This window comes from Canis lupus, chromosome 17, assembly GCF_003254725.2.
Source record: "Canis lupus dingo isolate Sandy chromosome 17, ASM325472v2, whole genome shotgun sequence".
Lineage (NCBI taxonomy): Eukaryota > Metazoa > Chordata > Mammalia > Carnivora > Canidae > Canis > Canis lupus.
Window position 1 is genome coordinate 4,065,822 of NC_064259.1, and position 14,098 is coordinate 4,079,919.

The 14,098-nt window shown below is 47.8% G+C and overlaps 1 long non-coding RNA gene across 2 annotated transcripts in view; it reads left to right on the forward strand.

Annotated features, from left to right (window-relative positions):
* Window positions 1-284: 284 nt before the first annotated feature.
* LOC112664892 (uncharacterized) overlaps window positions 285-14,098 on the forward strand; it is a 72,975-nt gene continuing 59,161 nt past the window's right edge. For both annotated transcript variants that reach the window (XR_003140085.3, XR_003140086.2), the window contains exons 1-2: window positions 285-340; window positions 6,530-6,586. This is a non-coding gene — a long non-coding RNA (uncharacterized LOC112664892). The remainder of the gene's footprint in view (window positions 341-6,529; window positions 6,587-14,098) is intronic.

A 14,098-nucleotide genomic window follows, 5' to 3' on the forward strand; every position in this document is an offset into this window, starting at 1 on the left:
ACAAGCAGTGCCAGGTGAGGTTGTGAAGCATTGTGGACTAAAGGTTTGGACTTTATCTAAAAGCTATGAGGAGGTAATGAGAGGAGCTCCAAGGCTGAAGAGCACTTCATGGCAAGTAAAAATAACTTCAAACTAAGACCAAATTGTGGAGATAGTGAAAAGATCAGTGGTTGCCAGGAGTTGGGGGAGGCGATGAGCAGATGAACCACAGAGGAGTTTTAGGGCATTGAAAAGACTCTGTGTGATGCCATAAAGGTGGATGCGTGTCATTATCCATTTGTCCAAACCTACAGAATGTACAACACCAGGAATGAGCCATTAAGTAAACTACGGACTTGAGGTAATTATGATGGGTCAATTTAAGTTCCTCAGTTGTAACAAATGTGATAATCTGGCAGCAGATGTTGAAAATGGGGAACCCTGTGGATGGGTAGGGCAGAGGGAATGTGGAAAATCGTAGTATCTGCCTCTCAATTTCGCCATGAGCACAAAGCTACTCTTAAAAAAAAAAAAATGTCTTTAAAAAGCAACCCTAAGGGACCCAGGGTGGCTCAGTTGATGAAGCATCTGCCTTTGGCTCAGGTCATGATCCTGGGGTCATGGAACCAAGCTCCACATTGGGCCCCCTGTTCAGTGGGGAGTCTGCTTCTCCCTCTGCTCCACCCCTCCCCTTCTCTCTCTCTCTCTCTCTCTCTCTCTCTCTCTCTCTCAATCTTTCTTTAATAAATAAATAGCAACACTAAATAATTTCAAGCTTACTAGAATATGTGCTCTCACTTTTGATTTGGAAAGCATGAGCTGCATGGCTGTTCTCCTTGACTCTTAGTCATATGTGCCCTGCTGCCTCCTTCAGATGCCCTGCTCCCTGCCCTCACCTAGGAGGTGAGTGCCATTCCCACCTACCAGTCTACCAGTGGTATATGGCTAGGATCCTTTTCCCTTCATGAAATTTTTTCCCTTGACTAGGTTCAGCTGATCATCTCCTTCACAAGCATACCTAGATGCGGTATTTTATGATTTTTGTTAACAATGGAAAACTTAGAGGGTAAAAATGTGGTTTTCTCTTCTCAACTGATCTGTAAGTACAGGTTGGAGGCTCAGTCTTTGGGGGGAAGAGAGATGGTCATGTTAAGTAGGAACTAAGATAGAAAAAAGGCATCAACAATGTCATTTCAATAATATGAAGGTCGCCATCTCTAATTTTCTCCACTTGATGTCCCTTCTGTGCAACTTGAGAAGAGGAGGAGGGAACATCCGAGCTGTTAAGAGAGCTCACCTGCCATGAGTGTCAGCTTTTTACAAATCGAAGCCATAACGACACATACAGGTTTACAGTAAAATATGTCCATCTTGGAAAGGAAAGAAGTTGACAGCCAACCTTCTGGCTGTGCTCACTGCTTGCTGAAATGTGCCTGGTATGGACATTTTCTGAGAATCTATAGAGTTTGGGTAAAATATGAAATGATGATGATTTCAAATCCCAGGAGACGATAGTCATGTGACCTGTGGATCCGTAGAGATAGAAGCCACACACCCAGTATGGAGAGGCTTGGAATGCACCAATATTTAAAACAAGCAGAGACTCAAATTGAGGCCCTTATCTGTCTTGCTCTGCCCTTCTCCCTTTTCAAGTTCAGTAAAGAGAAACAAACAAACAAACAAACAAAAAAACCAACAGGGTGACCTTGAGTTACAGACCTGGGTTCAAATAAAAGATCTGCTATACTCAATGCTATTGTGGCATTGTGCAAGTTTTTTTTTTTTTTTTTTTTTAAGATTTATTTATTTATTTGGAGGGAAAGAGAGGTTGAGAGAGAGCATGAGTGGGAGGGGCAGAGGGAAAGAGAGAGAGTCCTCAAGCAGATTTCCCACTGAGTGTGGCCCACTGTGGGGCTCAATTCCAGGACGCTGAGATCATGATCTGAGCCAAAATCAAGACTTAACCAACTGAGCCACCCAGAAGCCCCAACATTGTGCAAATTATCTAACCTTTCTGAGACTCGCCCCCCTGATCTGAGAGACAGAGATAATAAAACTTCTTTCAAAGAGTTGGTATAAAATAAAATAATGAGCTTAAGGAACTTAGAATCTAGAACATTTCAAGCACACAATAATTTTTAGTTTTCTGTCCATTTCTCTATACCTTTCTCATTTGCTATAACTGAGAACAAAGAAAGTGAAGGTTTTAACCTTGGGATATATAATTTTTTACAAGGTCTTTGCCCATTTGTTTGTTCTCGGAGGTATATAGAAAACAAAACGAAAAAGAAAGAAAGAAAAATAATTCTACTGTTTGCTTTCCTAGAAAAAATAAAATAAAATTCAAAACAAATTCATGGCTTTCTCTCCATGGGTAACCAAGTAGGAAGGATCCAGCTAGTTCTCATCTCTGGAGAATAATAGGTAGATCCACAATACCCCATAGTGACCTGGGTAACAATGGGCTCTTTGAGTGAGTACCCACTGACCCAATACAAGCAGTCATTGACCTTCAAAATGCTGCAACCCATGAAGAATGACTAAACTGTTGGGGTTTCAAGTAAAAATTAAACAAAAATAATTGTGGATATATTACATTATTCTGAGGAAAGCTATACATTTTTTTTAAGTTGAGGCATTGTTTAAAACGGACTGTTAATTATATTTTCAGTTAATCAATTGGAATATATTCTATATTGACCTAAACTTTGGGCCCCATTCCCTGGTAGCATCTCTTTGTATAAATTGTATAAATTTGGCATGTATTTAATACTACACGCTCTATAAATTCTATAAAATCCTCTTTTGCTAGCAGGATGAATGTATATTAAAACATGTATATATTTATAGCTGAATTAAGTGGAGTCTCATGCATTACCTTTTCTCTCTGGATATCTCCAGGAGGAAAATATAACATTTTTATAAACACACGCAATGTTTTACTCATCACTACAAACAATGTTAAGAATAAATACCTATTTTTAAATATTGTTTGTTCAATTAAAAAATGCAATAAGATGAGAAGCCAAGTATCTGTAGAACCCAACAGTGCTACAAAATTCATTTTGTACACAAACCACAGACCTCATAAAGGTTCCAACTATTCTAGATGCACATGCTGTGTATACCTGCCAAGACCCTCAGTGCCACTGCTTACTTGCCATCCACCTTCTTTTATGAATTTTACTTGCAAACATCAGACCTGTTTCAGTGTGAACTTTGGGTAGGGTTAAAGGTCTTTGCTATTACATTCTCTGGTTTTCTCACACACAAATTTCCAGAAATACAAAAATGCTCATGCTGAACTCTATGAATATCAAGTGCTTCTGTTAGTAGCATTCTTGGCTATCCATTAGAACTGTCAAGGGGATTCCAATAGACAGTCAGCTTTGAGGAACACTGATTTAGAAGAAGGAAGACAGACACCAGCTGGAAGACACCTTGGTACTGGTCACTCCTTCAGTCAAGTGGATCCCAAATATGAAGACCGAGCTATTTCTTTCAAAGAATGTTCACTGGTTTCATTTTTTATTTGCTTGGCTTTTAGTTTTCTAAAGGATCCCATTTTAAACCTAACCTTAAGAATCTATTTTGGTTACAAAGCTAAATTCACATTTTCCAAAGGGACTATCATGAAAGTATATTGATAGTGGTAGGCCTAAAACTAGAGATTAGAAAGAAAACTAGAGATTAAAAAAAAAAAAAAGAAAAAGAAAAAGAAAACTAGAGATTAGATGTGCCCTTGAACTGACCTTCCTGGGTAGACCAAAGTGAACCTAGACACTGAGGCCTTCTAAAAGGTCAAAAGATTACCTACCGGAGACACTGCCTCACTGATGACGAATAAGATAAAATAAAATAGAATAGAACAAACTAATTAAAATGTAAAATATATACATTAAAATCAAGTCAAACCCCTTGGGCTGCCTGCAGGCCCCAGGATGCCAGGATAGAGAAGTTCCCAAGCCTGCCACAAGGTGGCAGGTGGGCCTTGCAGGCAGCCCTCCTACTGGTCCCCGGGGAGCATCCCAGCTAAAGAAGCCAGAAGTGCACGGGAAATTGAAGGACGCCCTTGGCAAGTCCCAGAGCATTGGTAACCAAAGAAGGAAACAGAAACCCTACCATTCTGCAAAGCAGGAACGAGAGTTAGAAGCTCAGGTCTGAGCATGCTACACTGGGGGCTGCGTGTTTTGGAAAAAACAATTTCAGTGGAACCGTGGGGATGGCATAGACAGGAGATGGGCTCAGTCCCAGATTCATCGTGTTTTTAAAGAGACAAAGCCCAAATGGATTAGTTCTAACTTTACTTCAAAACATAATAATAATATTAGGTAGATCTAAGTTTTTTAAACCTTTAAAGGGAATATGAGTTTGAATCTTGATTCAAACACCATATTTTTCCAAGTATTACCTAATAATCAGCACATAACAGAAGTTTGATTAGTATCTGGGCTTAAATGAAACTAGTTCCCAAAATACTACCATAACGTAAACAATGACGAAGGTATGATTTGAGTTGTCTTGGGCCAGCCTGAGATACAATTTAAAAACACATAAATTTTAAGCCAAGGTAGATTTAGGTTCTAATCCCTACTTTATCACTTATCTAGATCTTGGGCAAGATACCTAATGACCCTAAGATTGTTTATTTAGCTTTAGAGTGTGGGCTAGTATGTGTAATAATGCTGTATCTCAGACTTGTTGCAAAAATTAAAGAAAACAGGAGGCAAAACACAATAGTGTGTAGTAAGTGCTCAAAAACCATGAGACACCTCCTCTCCATAATTTCTACCTGAGAAATTCATTCTATCATGCTAAACAACCATCTTTGACTTTGAGGCCAGAGACATTCAAAATTGTTCTGTGACCTGAAAACACATTTCCAGATTGTGAGAATCACTGGAACATATGCTATGGTCATCTGGCAAATTCTCATTATACCGCATTTGCAAGTGAGTACCCCTTTTAGTACCTCAAAGAAGCCCTGGAAGTTGGAATCACACAGGTTTCCAACCAAGCATTCTATGAATACAGTGGGGTCAGGACATCCTGTGGAAAATCATGCTGTCCCCAGCAATTTGTAAAGAGTTAACCAAAATCTATGCAACACAAGTCTCCTGTAATCACAAAGTCGGACTGAGATGATTGGTTCTGTCAAAAGTATAAATGCTGAGGCTCTTCTATGAATAAAATATACCTTCGGTAGTTTCCATCTAATAAAATATTACATTCAAGAATTTAGAGGCTCCTGCATAATTTATCATTTTGCAAGTATAAGTGATCACTAATAATATTGCATTGTTATTTATTAACATTTATGCCCACCACAATTCTATTATGTAAATAATATAACAGATTGTTCAACTACATATTTAATACTTGGGGTATTTATTACTAATAACTGAGCATATATGACATGATGTTCAGTGAGGAATGAAGATGAATGAGGATTTCAGCCTAGTGAATGTTTTATAGATGCAACGTGCATTAGGTATTTTGGGAGAGATGTCTAGGCAATATCAATGGTGGATTTTGTTTTTCCAGGAGAGAAGTAAAAGACAAAGTATGATTTGTTTAAGAGTCATAATAAGTTCTACAAATACACAGGGGCATTATGGAAATAAAATATGGACTTTAGGTCATCAGTGTTATATATTTGTCATTCGTTCATTCATCCCAGGAAGTTTTACTTGTTATGGGCTAGGCACTAAGAATATAATAATTATTAAAACAGACAGAGTCACCAGGAAACACCAAATAAAATACGGAAGCAATGACAATAAGGAAAGTGAAGAAGATATGCAGAGGAACTATGGAAGGTCTGTGTGAACTATGGAAGGTCTGTGTAAGGAAGTGGCTGACATTTGAAGCATAGCTAGAGATGAAATAATGAAAGGAATAAGGAAGGTATGTTTCAGGCCTGAGATGGAGCACAGTGTCCTTTATTATTAGGAAGATCCAGACACACTTGGTTAAATATTATGTCCACTACGTACTAGCTTTGTCACCTAAAAACATACATAGTCTCTTAGCCTCATCTTCCAAATCTGTGAAAAACAGGACTGATCATAGCAATCTTGAAGGACATGGGGGATAATTCAAGAAAATAAGATGTACTAATTTGTCTAGTAAAATGTCTGGCACATAGTATGTATCCAGTGATGATTACTCCAAGTTTTCCTCCTTCCTAACTTCTTCAACCCATCCCTCATCCCCCACTACACAGCACCCTCCTTTTCTCCAGTTATTCACGTGAATAGTACATTTGGGCAAGTATGGAATGTGGATATTTCTCCTGTCTACACTTTCTATTGAGTTTCAGGTTAACCTTAAAAAGGCTTGATTATGCATAAAAGGCTTGTGATAAAGAAGAGAATTTGCTGATGTGAATTGCAGTATCTTGTGGAAGCCCACTTCCCCAGATGTGAATAAGCCATCCCTGTGATGAAGTCTGACTGCAGTGCTTCATTTGGGGGCAGTGGAAATTCATGCCAAGCCAGAGGGAGGTTTCCTCTCAGCCTCAGTCTCTCGGCTGTTTTATCACCTACAGGTCCTCACGGAGCTTCCAAGGGGCTGGTGGAGCCTGAAAGAAGACACACCAAAGTAGGTGAGCCTCCATTCAGTAGGGTGGGGTGGCCCTGGGCCACCTGCCTCTGTCTGACTGCTTGGTTGAACACTGGGTCCTCAGCTGGCTCAAGCAAAATGATTCTCAATGATAGAGTCTCAATTATTTCAAATGATCGGACCCACACTCACTGGAATCCTGGTGGTAGATAAGAAGGCCATCTTCCTCCAGCCCCTCTCCTGGGCTTGAAGACAGAAAACTGGTGAGCCCTCTTCTTGGGCACTCCCTCATTCCTTCTTAGCATCAGGTAGACACTATTAAGCCCATGACCAAGACTCCATCAGCACCAGGCCAAGGAAAATGTGACTTGGCGGCTGCCTTAACAATAAATCAGACACCCACAAGCTGCAAAGTCCCTGAAAGAACCAAGTCTCTGCAAATGGAAACATAAAAACAAGTGAGCTGAGCGTAAGTTCTCTAACCTTTGGTGTGATGGAGGACATCTGCTGGCAGGATATCAAATTCCTTTTTTTTTTTTTAAGATTAGTTATTTATTTATTTGTCAGAGAGAAAGCGCATGTGAGCAGGGAGGAGGGGCAGAGGAGGAAGCAGACTCCCCACTGAGCAGGGAGCCCCACATGGGGCTCCATCCCAGGATGCCAGGATCATGACCTGAGTTGAAAGCAGATGTTTCACTGACTGAGCCACCCAGGTGCCCCAGGAAATAAAATTCTGCATTAAAGATTTCTCTTTGGGAGATTTTAAAGGCATCAATCCAAGGCCTTTGACATAGTTAAATGGACTTATTTTGCTTGGGAGGGAAAACAGAGGGCACTTTGGGTGACACAGCATTCCTTTGGGGCTCCGTGTGCCCCACCACACGGGACAAGCATCCTGGTGAAGGAGATTTCTGTGTGTCTACAGGGGCATACATTTGGTACTGTGCCCTCAAATGGTTCAATATGTTACGAGTTGAATTAGGACTTTTCAAGTCCTTTTAGCTATATTTTTCCAGTACTTGATATCATATAAACTTTAAGTGATATGGTTGCTTCCCCCCCATCACTTTTGTCCCATCCAGACTGGTGCTATTTCATTGTTCTTTGTATTCCTTCTGAGCTCTGGTCCTACTCCTAAGGGTGTCACAGTTGCTGTGGCCATCCTGTTCTGTGCTTTTATTCATCATGGCTCATTTAAGGGAAGTGGCAGGAACATGCATGGCACCCTAAACGTGAGGGAGATGATGCATTTATTTTCACAAACTCAATCACTTTGTAAGGAGAATAAGGGGGCTGTGTGGCCTCCTGCTTTTCCACCAGCCTCTGCCCTCACTTTGGGATCTTCCAGAGGACACTCACTGCCTCTCATAGTTTCTTTTGAGCTAAGCCATGTGCTTCCACCAGCACCAGTTCAACGTGGCTTCCCTGGGCCATCCCCTCATTTGTTAGCCTTTACTCCATTGATGAAGTTGTGTGAATGGAGCAACATTTTCTCCTCTTGCTGCTCTCAGATATTTATAGTTGTCTGCCCTCTTCTTTAGCTTTTACTGGTTCTTTCCCCCTCCTCTGTTTTTCTTACCCTTTACCAAAACTCCTGCAAATTCTCACTGCCTCATCAATTATTTGAGATTTCTGAAAAGCTGAGCAAGGTAAAGCAGTGATTTGGGTGTGGGAGGGAGGGCAGGGCCACCCAGGAAGGGGCAGCACTCTGAAATGCTAGCAAGTGGGGGGGGGGGGGTCCCTGCAAGATGTAGAGCTGCTTTGTGTAAGATTATAGCCTCTGGTAATCCTGTGGTTTTTGAAATATAATTTATTAAAATGAATAAAATTTAAAATTGGGTTCTCTAGTCACACTGGTCACATGTGGCTAAGGGTTAAAATTTTAGATAGTGTAGATCTAAAACATTTCCATCATCCCAGAGCATCTTATTGGACAGCCCCTGTCTGAAGGACCTGCCCAGGTAACACCATTCAGGGGCATAAGGACTCAGCGGCTGGGGCAGGAGGCTGCTGTGGCACCTGTGCTCTGACACCCTCAGCCACAGAGGCACAGGGATGCTGAAGGGATGAGGGGCAGGATGGATGCGGAAAGTCCTGGGGAAATGCTGGAGTAAGAAGAGGAGCTCTTCTGTATGGGTTTGGTGCCTAAGGCATTGCCCTATGGTGTACACGTTTGGGTGCAAGGGGAAAGCACACATCTTGGAATTTGTTTCAGAATTATGTCTGGCACAGAGTGGGTACTCAAAAAATATCCATTAAACACAGAAGTGAATCAAATGAATAGATTAAATGCCTATAATACATACAGAAATGCTGAGGCCCTGGGGAATTTAAGTGTTAAAATCAGTTCTCAGGGTTTCTATGATCCAGTCAGCTTATGTGCTTGTGCGCTGAGTCATCAGTGTTGAAGGATGGCTGAAGCAGACTGCCTGGCCAACAGGGACAGCCTCAGGGACTGGGTGCTACTTTTGCTCCTCTTTTGCTGGTTTCGACTTTGACCTGTTTCAACTACTTGATCCTTCCTTCCTTCCTTCCTTCCTTCCTTCCTTCCTTCCATTCATTTCATAAATATTTAAGTACTGCACTTCCATTTATACCAGATAAAATGCAAGGCGGAGCATTCTCAGTTCATCTGGGCTCACTTGGTTTCTGTTTCCTGTTTGCAGCTTCTTTGTCTGAACATCACCACCAGATCTGGATTGCTCCCCAGCTTCTCCAGCAGTGGCCCCGCTAGGATTCCCTAGAAAGCAGAATCTGGGGGAGAGGTAGCATGGTCTTAGGGAGCAAGAATGAAGGAAGAGAAACATGCAGCCAAGGAAGAAAAATTGGAATAAAGGCACATTATTACCTGGTAGCCACTTTAAGTTGTTGTTGGGCACCCAAGGACACTGAAGCAGCACGAGCTGCTTCTCAAGACCACCCATTTGAGAGCATGGCACTTAGCAATACACAACCCAGAAGTGGGAGGGGTAGAGACACCAGATGGATAAACTCTTCCTTCCTTCTGCCCTCTGATGAGTGATGCTTGCTGTTCCACCAGGATGGAAGCCACAGGAAGGAAGTGGTAGGCAGCATGTGTCCAGGAGGAAGGATGCTGTTGGGACACACATGAAGTGCACGGTGGACCTAGACCAGTGACCAGTGCAAGGTCCTCACCTACTGAGACCTGAAACATGAGCACACCACTCAGGGCTACTCTAGTAGATGATACACAACTAAATCCAGGTCTGGACTGAAAGGAGAATACCTGCTACTCCCCTACCCTGAATTCCACATCAGCTGGGCCCTCTCCTTCTGCTCTGAGGAGCACTTCATTCTCTGTTTCTGCCTTTAGGAAGTTTTGCACCATGTCACTCATGGAGGCAGTGCATAAGCCAACAAAGATGGCAGGACAGTCCATCATAGTGGTGCTGACTGACTGGTGCAGAAGTCAGAGTGGAAGCCAGCATCTGGCAGGAGACCATCAGAAGGAGGAAGGGATCAGCTGGGTGATCCCTGTTTCCTCTCTGACCTGCCCCTCATCCCAGAGGGCAAAGGGCAAGCTGTGTTCTTTGTGGACACTTCTCCATTTGCATTTTCTCACAATCTATATATATATATATTTTTATTTTTTAATATCTAAAAATAATGACTTGTTTTGCAGTGTGTCTAGGCAACTTCAGAAATGGGCAACCTTTACTTTTTAAAAATAACTTTATTCTCCATAGTTAGTTAAATGGGAATTTCAGGAATGCTAATTAAAAAAAAAAAAAAACATAGTAAACTTCTTGGGCCTCATTGAAGAAATGGCTAGATCAGTGCCCTTCTGTGTGACCACACAGCTTTGTCGGGCACACCAGGCTCTTGCTTTGTGGTTCTGCTGCCAACGGTTCTGGGATGTGTTCTGTCCCCTGAGCCACCTACCAGAAGACCCCAGGCCACTCAGAGTTGGCTCAAACTCTGAGATTTTGGGGTAAACTGAGCATGGGAAATCGTAGCGACCAGAGTGAGACGCATCAACGGAAAAGGAAAACTCTTGGTCTCTGGGCACTCTGGGCATAGGAATCAGGGAGAAATGTTTTTAAATGATTGGATCAGAAATCTTGCAGATCACTGGTGCCACTGCTGTCAAGGGTTTATTTGAATCGATAAGCCAGCCAAATTCATTAGGAACATGTAGCAAATGCTTATGAGGTGTTAGCATGGGGTGGGGCGGGGGTACTGGAGCCTCCAGCACCCTCATGGTATAGTCGGTGAATCTGAGAGTCAGCACAACAAATTTTCCAAATTTTCATTACGGCTCTTCAAAGGATCCTTCCAACATCAGAATTAAGAGATTTTCAGCCTGATGAATGGTGGAAATAGGTAACACTAAGTGCATTGAGTAAATGCTTCTTAGTCAGATTTTCCAAAAATACCACTATTCATTGTTTTTTTCTCTCAAATTAATAAAATACTATAAATCCATTATTAAAAGTTCTGGAAAATATAGACAATTATTCTTAAAACATAAAAAGACCTATAATTCCACCACCACTAGGTAAGTTTCCATTTTTTGTTTCTATTCCTCTAAATATGTGGGCATAAAACCATGCTATATGTACAATTTTATATCTTGTCCTTTTCACTTAAAATTATATCACTAGCATTTTCCCAGTCAACTAAAAATTGAAAACTTCATTTGAATGTCATTTATGTTTTAATTATTTTATTTAGCAAGGATGTATTGATCTTCACGCATGTGTGTCTGTGTGATTTTCCTATGAGCATAAAGTTCTTGGACAATGAGTCTGGTCAAGATACCACTTCTTTTTTGGAGGAAAATGTGACCCAATAAGAAAAGGCAGCAGGACTCCCTTTAGGCTAACAGAGCAGGGTGTTTCTTCATCTCACAATGAGCCTGGACAAACCATCAAAATTTGGGAGTGGCACCAGGGAGAAATGCGTCCATTAGCATTGGGCAGGCTCAGGGCATGGGCGCAGCAGCCCGGGGGGCTCCCACATGGCCTCCCGGGCCCCATGCCACCCCCTCAGGAGCTCTAACCTCGTGGGTGCGGGGAGCTGAGACGGCTCGGTGGCTTGCACTGAGGAGGTGTGGGGACAAGCCTGCAGAGCCGCGGTGGGCAGACCCCTTCCAGGAGCCCAGCAGGGAGGAGTGGGCCCTGGGCGGCCTTCAGCGGCGCTACGATGGGCTCTGAAAATACTAAGAAAAACAAAGAACCATGCAGCCCTGACTCGGCGCCAGGGACTGTTCCAAGTAGCTTTGCAGACATGAACTCAGTTAATCCTCACGACAGTCCGCTGAAGTGAGTGTTGTCATGTCCAAACCTCAGCTGCAGAAACCGAGACAGGGAGGCGGAGGCGCACAGAGCGGGGAGGGGAGGGATGCCAGAGCGTGGTCCTCCCCCGGGGTTCTCCAGGGGTTCTCCTGGCAACCTCCCCGCGGTCCTCCCCCGGGGCCCGACCGGCCCCCGCCCCGCAGTCCTCCTCCCGGGGCTCCCTGGTCCCCACCCCGCTGTCTTCCCCCGGGGCTCCCTGGTCCCCACCCCACGGTCCTCCCCCGGGGCTCCCTGGTTCCCAGCCCGCTGTCCTCCTCCCGGGGCTCCCTGGTCCCCACCCCGCGGTCCTCCTCCCGGGGCTCCCTGGTCCCCACCCCGCGGTCCTCCCCCAGGGCTCTGTGGTCCCCACCCCGCTGTCCTCCCCCGGGGCTCCCTGGTCCCCACCCCGTGGTCCTCCTCCCGGGCTCCCTGGTCCCCACCCCGCTGTCCTCTCCCGGGGCTCCCTGGTCCTCACCCCGCAGTCCTCCTCCCGGGGCTCCCTGGTCCCCACCCCGCTGTCCTCCCCCGGGGCTCCCTGGCCCCCATCCCACTGTCCTCCTCCCGGGCTCCCTGGCCCCCACCCCGCTGTCCTCCTCCCAGGCTCCCTGGTCCTCACCCTGCTGTCCTCCTCCGGGGCTCGCTGGTCCCCACCCCGCGGTCCTCCTCCCGGGCTCCCTGGTCCCCACCCCGCTGTCCTCCCCCGGGGCTCCCTGGTCCTCACCCCGCAGTCCTCCTCCCGGGGCTCCCTGGTCCCCACCCCGCTGTCCTCCCCCGGGGCTCCCTGGCCCCCACCCCGCTGTCCTCCTCCCAGGCTCCCTGGTCCTCACCCCGCTGTCCTCCTCCGGGGCTCGCTGGTCCCCACCACGCGGTTCTCCTCCCGGGGCTCCCTGGTCCCCACTCCGCTGTCCTCCCCCGGGGCTCGCTGGTCCCCACCACGCGGTCCTCCCCCGGGGCTCCCTGGTCCCCACCCCGCGGTCCTCCTCCCGGGCTCCCTGGTCCCCACCCCGCTGTCCTCCCCCGGGGCTCCCTGGTCCCCACCCCGCGGTCCTCCCCCGGGGCTCCCTGGTCCCCACCCCGCGGTCCTCCCCCGGGGCTCCCTGGTCCCCACCCCGTGGTCCTCCTCCCGGGCTCCCTGGTCCCCACCCCGCGGTCCTCCCCCGGGGCTCCCTGGTCCCCACCGCGCTGTCCTCCTCCGGGGCTCGCTGGTCCCCACCCCGCTGTCCTCCTCCCAGGCTCCCTGGTCCTCACCCCGCTGTCCTCCTCCGGGGCTCGCTGGTCCCCACCACGCGGTTCTCCTCCCGGGGCTCCCTGGTCCCCACCCCGCGGTCCTCCTCCCGGGCTCCCTGGTCCCCACCCCGCTGTCCTCCCCCGGGGCTCCCTGGTCCCCACCCCGCGGTCCTCCCCCGGGGCTCCCTGGTCCCCACCCCGCGGTCCTCCCCCGGGGCTCCCTGGTCCCCACCCCGTGGTCCTCCTCCCGGGCTCCCTGGTCCCCACCCCGCGGTCCTCCCCCGGGGCTCCCTGGTCCCCACCGCGCTGTCCTCCTCCGGGGCTCGCTGGTCCCCACCCCGCTGTCCTCCTCCCAGGCTCCCTGGTCCTCACCCCGCTGTCCTCCTCCGGGGCTCGCTGGTCCCCACCACGCGGTCCTCCTCCCGGGGCTCCCTGGCCCCCACCCCGCTGTCCTCCTCCGGGGCTCCCTGGTCCCCACCACGCGGTCCTCCCCCGGGGCTCCCTGGTCCCCACCCCGCGGTCCTCCTCTCGGGCTCCCTGGTCCCCACCCCGCTGTCCTCCCCCGGGGCTCCCTGGTCCCCACCCCGCTGTCCTCCTCCCAGGCTCCCTGGTCCCCACCCCGCTGTCCTCCCCCGGGGCTCCCTGGTCCCCACCCCGCGGTCCTCCCCCGGGGCTCCCTGGTCCCCACCCCGCTGTCCTCCTCCCAGGCTCCCTGGTCCCCACCCCGCTCTCCTCCCCCGGGGCTCCCTGGTCCCCACCCCGCGGTCCTCCCCCGGGGCTCCCTGGTCCCCACCCCGCTGTCCTCCTCCCAGGCTCCCTGGTCCCCACCCCACGGTCCTCCCCCGGGGCTCCCTGGTCCCCACCACGCGGTCCTCCCCCGGGGCTCCCTGGTCCCCACCCCGCGGTCCTCCTCCCGGGCTCCCTGGTCCCCACCCCGCTGTCCTCCCCCGGGGCTCCCTGGTCCCCACCCCGCGGTCCTCCTCCCGGGCTCCCTGGTCCCCACCCCGCTGTCCTCCCCCGGGGCTCCCTGG